Source organism: Anoplophora glabripennis, unplaced genomic scaffold (assembly GCF_000390285.2).
Source record: "Anoplophora glabripennis isolate ALB-LARVAE unplaced genomic scaffold, Agla_2.0 scaffold341, whole genome shotgun sequence".
NCBI lineage: Eukaryota > Metazoa > Arthropoda > Insecta > Coleoptera > Cerambycidae > Anoplophora > Anoplophora glabripennis.
The window spans coordinates 502,630-508,220 of record NW_019416475.1 but is presented as its reverse complement, the minus strand read 5'-3'; the positions used below and the strand labels follow the sequence as shown (position 1 = coordinate 508,220).

At 28.5% G+C, this 5,591-nt stretch overlaps 1 long non-coding RNA gene across 1 annotated transcript in view; it reads left to right on the top strand.

Annotated features, from left to right (window-relative positions):
- Positions 1 to 4,495, top strand: part of LOC108908969 — a 38,863-nt gene extending 34,368 nt beyond the window's left edge. The window contains exon 2 of the long non-coding RNA XR_001964396.1: positions 4,290 to 4,495. This is a non-coding gene — a long non-coding RNA (uncharacterized LOC108908969). The remainder of the gene's footprint in view (positions 1 to 4,289) is intronic.
- The last annotated feature ends 1,096 nt before the right edge of the window (positions 4,496 to 5,591 follow it).

Below are 5,591 nucleotides of genomic sequence, written 5' to 3'. Positions count from 1 at the left end.
GTCTTTTCAAATGGGTTTAAACCGGGTTCAAACCCTCAAAATCAAAAGACCCAATCTTTTCCCTTCTCTATAAGAGATACTTACAAAGGTTAAATTAAAACAAAGTTACGCAATTAGGAGGCTAAAAATATGGTACCAAGAAGTCAAGAATATCTCAATTTATTTTTGAAATACATATTTGGGAAAAACTTAAATTTTTAAAAATATAATTAATTAATTTTTTCTTGTCAAACGTTTCGTTCTTTATTTGGCCTTCTATCTTCAGGTGTCCTAACATAGATTTGTATCTCTTTGTTTTGAGTTTTGGCTCAGTAGAATATTTAGAAGACCTTTTTGTAAGGGTTAAACTTATGTTTAAATGCTAAATTAAAAAAATTGTGAGATAACCAAACTTACGTTAAAATACTAACTTTCGAAAATATGAGATAGTTATTTTTTTTTACCCTATTTTTCTACTAAGAAATGGTGTCAAAGAAAAAATAACTTCATATTTTTGAAACGTAGTATTTTAATGTACGTTGGCTTAAACTCTTATAAAAAAGCTTTCTAAACATTTAACTGATCCAAAATAAAGAGATTTGGAAGTTTGGACACCTGAAGATGGAAGGTCAAATACAGAACGAAATGTTAAAATTTAAACTTGCTGTTTGTTGTATGTGAAAAACATCATGAATTGCTACCAAAACTGCAACTATACTTAAAAAAATTAACCTGATGATAGCCCCGGAAAGGCGAAACGTTGTATAAGAAATCGAATAGAGGGCAAAATGTGTCAATGAAGATGTGTTTGCTAATTGTCAATATTGTTTCAAATAAGGCTAGGTACAAAAAAGAAAATAAAATAATTGCTTATTTTCAGTTTTTTGCTTATATTTCCAAAAATAAGCCTCTAATCGACATGAGGTATACTTATTGATTTTGTTCCAGAAAAAATTTGCTATAAGGGTAGGCTTTTGCGAAAGTTCGCAACATTTTTTTTATATTGCAAAATTAGCGATGAATAGATAAATGTACTAAATTTTCAGAATTAAATAAAAATAACAAATTTGACTGAACTTGGATGAAACTACAGGAAAAGATAACTGTTGGGGTGCTCAACAAATATCTGCAATCCGGACCCCCCAAAAAAAATGGCGGCGTATAGCAAAATTATATTGTCGAAAACGCGAGCGCGTGTATCTTCTGCCCAAGTCAAGATATCGAAATTCGGCAAGAAAGGATCTAAAGGTAATTACATTATCTCGCGTCTGTGTAAATTTCAGATTTTTAAGTTGCAAAATAAAAAAATTTTTTGCGAACTTTCGCAAAAGCCTACCCTTGTAGCAAATTTCCTTAGGAACAAAATCAATAAGTATACCTCATGTCGCTTATTTTCGGAGATATAAGCGAAAAACTGAAAAAAAGCAATTATTTTATTTTCTCGACCTCTACAAATACACAAGTTTAGGCTTTTATTCTGTGTATTTTTTACTTAATTTTAAACCCATTCGCCCGGACTACTAGACTTATTTTATTCATTATTCAATTCCTCAAAAGTCTTCAAAATTAAGAAATAAAAAGTCATTCTGGGAAAAATTGTTTATACAAATTTTTACTTTTTTTATGTTTAAGTATTTGTAGAATAAGCTTTACAATAATTTTTTTAGAACAAATGGAATTGCATTGAGAAAGAATTCTTATATTTTGAAAAATTGTATATCTTAGACTTCAAGTTTTGCACGAGAGTTTCTCAAGTAATTTCTATTAATACATTGACAAATTTTGTCAATTTTCCATATGAGTTCGTGCTCCTTGTCTAGTCTCCCTGTTTTTTGCTTTGAGAAAAAGCATAAATAGACTGAAACAAGTGCAATGGAAGTTCTTAAGTAGCATATAAAAGTAACTTTTAACTTTCAGTGTAACTATTTCTTGGACAGCATTTAGTCTCGCCATTTTTTTTTAAATCATTTTATATATCAACACTAAGGAATCTTTTATGTTCTCATTGTTTATTTAGTTTGATGCAATGGTCGTTTGAACACAAAAAGTGAAACTACTGTTGTGTCAAACTCAATAAGTACAAACATTGAAATGAATCATGAAAAGCTTGTTTCCACTTCCAAGAACAAACTTAATAGGGGAGCTTCGATGTTTCTGAGGATGAAGACAAATAATAATCTGGAAATAATTCTTTGGTTCATTTGCAGAAAATAAGTTTATTATTTCTTAGGGTATTTGACATAGATAAAACTTGAGCTAATTATTTAACTAAATAGAGACAAAAATTCAATGAATTTGTACACAGTTTAACATTTAACCCCAGTATTTTGACTGCATTGAAAATTAGTTTAATACATTTTATTTCATGCATTTGGTATTTCATATTCATATTTCATATCTATTCCTTTTTATATCGCAAAACTAGTTCCTAGTTACCTAGTTTAATGTAAAGTAAATTTGCCACGAGTTGTATAAGTTCAAATCAACTCTAAAATTACTCATTTCCCAAAAAAATATGTACAAATATTTCTTCAAAGATGTCTACATGCAATGTCATCTTCAAAAGCACAAAAGAATTGTTGGGAGTGTATTACTTATATATCAACACAAAGGAATCTTTTTGTCTCATTGTTTATTTAGTTTGATGCAATGATAGTTTGACCACAAAAAAGAAACTACTGTTGTATCAAACCGAATAAGTACAAACATTGAAATGAATAATAAAAAGCTTGTGTCCACTTCTAAGAACAAACTTAAACTGGGTATGAAGATAAAAAAGAAATTAAAATTTGATACTCGATGCTCATCAATGGACAACAGTTTTTCTAATCACTTAGATTTTGTTTCATTTTCAACTTTTATAAGTCTACTGTATTTTTAATGTATTCCATTCCTTTATCACATTTGTTCTCTTTAAAGTTTATCACTTTTTGAGTGCATTTAATATTAATCTAAAAATAGACCCTGACATGTGAATAAATAAGTAAATATTGTTAAGCAGGGCCTTGAGCTGGCCATATCTTCCTGTAATTTAAATTAATAATGAAATAGCAATTTATTTGCTGAGTAATAACTAACCAAAATAAAAAGACAATTAGAACAGTATATTTATCAAAATTTCCTGTTTCAATTGAGTATTTTTTATCTATAGTAGGATAATAAATAAAACATATCTTAAAGTAATGTAGTAAGACTTCTTAACTTAGCAACAAATCAATCCCTCTGGAGACGCTTTTTAACACATAGTACCACAGAATAAATAGCTACGCGTAGCTATTTATTCTGTGATAGTACTTGTAGGTGTACCTCCCTTTCCATCAAACCTTATATCGTTGATATCCTGAATAATTGGTCTTCCAAATATGTTAATATACAGGGTGTCCCACTAAGGTCAACGAGGTACGATATTAGGGAAAGTATAGGCCCTAGAACTTCGAGAAAAAACTATGATGAATAAATCGACTAAGAGAAATCGTTGGAAATAGTTTTCAAGTTCGTAGCTAGGCCGCTCGGGGGCGTAATCTACATAACAAAACATATAATTGAATTTTTTTCAGAAATGTTTCCTATTCAGGTATATTAAATAGTACAAATCTGGATAGCCGGATTCGTTGCGCAAAACTTTTTTTATTGACATTTTGTTCTATCTCTTGACAGAAAGAGTGGGGGAAGCCCCTAATGCCTGATCAGAAAAATGCATTTTTTAAGGATTGGCTCATGAAAAGCCCATAGTTATACCTCGTTGGAAAGGTGTTTTCATGCTTTATCTCGTGGTGAATGCGTAATGTCATTTACCTCAATATGGAAACCTATAGACGGCGTTATTTCAAAAGAATGCCGTTTTATGGATTTTTCTCAAAAATTTTAAATGCAGTGTTATAGTTTTCTTTACATAAATTAATTCAACACAAAAAATTGATGAATATACACAGTATATCCAATTTTCAATTGTTTTCGTTTAGCATCTATTTAATTGCTACTTCTTTGGTAATTCAACCAACTTTGTATTTATAAGTAATAAGGCAATTGATAATAGTTAACATTAATTGTTAAAATAAATGACATAAATTCGTAAAAAGTATATCCGCCCCATTTATAGAGTATTCACTTTTTATTACATATGCTTTTCTCCTATCTTCTAAAGTACATGGTTTATATAAAAATGTTTAATAATTATTTTCAATTACTTAATCTTATATACTATACAATACAACACAAGATTTTGTCACTTCTCTTTTATTTATAAAATAAATATTCATAATGGTAAATTTAAAATCTAATTTGAATTAATATTATATTTTTATTTTCAGATGTCAGGCGAGGTTAAGGATGGTCTGAAGGACGAAACCACGTTTTAAAGTTATAAAGCGAAAACATTTCCTTGTTTTTGTTGAAACGAAGAACTGTTAACATTTTATTTGTAGTTATAAGTAACGACATTTAGTATTTAATTTTAGGATAGGATGTAAAAATGTTCTTACCCCGTTATAGTTTGTAAATAAAATAAAGAAAATAATTATTGTTTGATATTCAGCTATGATATTTAAACAGAATAAAAATTATGCTACAATTTATTTAAAATTTCAAAATCTTGAATCATTTACAAAAATATTTAAGGTACGTACACTCTGTCAGTATAGAAACGTCCTAGTCTGAGTAATTTAAAAAACCGTTTGAAATATAAAAATTTCCGAAAATAGGTGGATTTTTGTTGGAAAAAGGAGACCTGTGCGGTAGGTTTTATTATTGTTGAGTCACTCCCTAAGTTTACATTTTGGAGGTCACCCGTTAGTCACTAGCACATATACGAAGATATTAAATGGAACTGTTGTACTTACTATACTTGTTTTAAAAGATATTAAAAAAGACTTCATGCTCCGATATTTATTTTATAGGGTGCATCAGTGCCATTATAATAAACTTTCGTTAAACAAATAAAAACTGAGCGTAACAATTTCTTTTAAAATCATCCTAAGACATGATTCTTCAACCGTAGGATACGAAATTCTTTTTATTACAGTGTGTCACCTACTAACAATATCAGTCCAGAGAAATTGCTATATTTTGAAACATGGTACCTACGTTAAGGGTGGGAAGTTTTAAACTGACACAATATAATTACATATTTTATTTTTTTATGTAATATAGTATTTGTTCTAAAATATAGGGATAGGGTAACCCTTAAATACGTGAAAATATATCTGGAAATAATTTTTTGGTTCATTTGTCGAAAAAAAGTTTAGGTGTTTTAGGTTACTTGACGTAACAAATTGAACTAATTATTTAAATAGACAGATAAAAATTCATTGAATTTATACACAGTTCTGTTAAATAGTTAACTCCAGTATTTAGACTCCACTAAAAATTTTGAAAATTAGTTTAATACATTTAATTTCATGCACTTGATATTTCAAACAGAAAATATATATTTCTTTTTATTTGACAAAACGACTTAGCTATCATTTTTTAATGTAAAATAAGTTTACCACAAGATGTATAAGTTTAATTCAACTCTAAAATTACTCATTTTGCAAAAAAATATATACAAATCTTTCTTCAAAAGTAACCTTGTATACATGCAATGTCGTCTTCAAAAAAATTTACATTTGAGT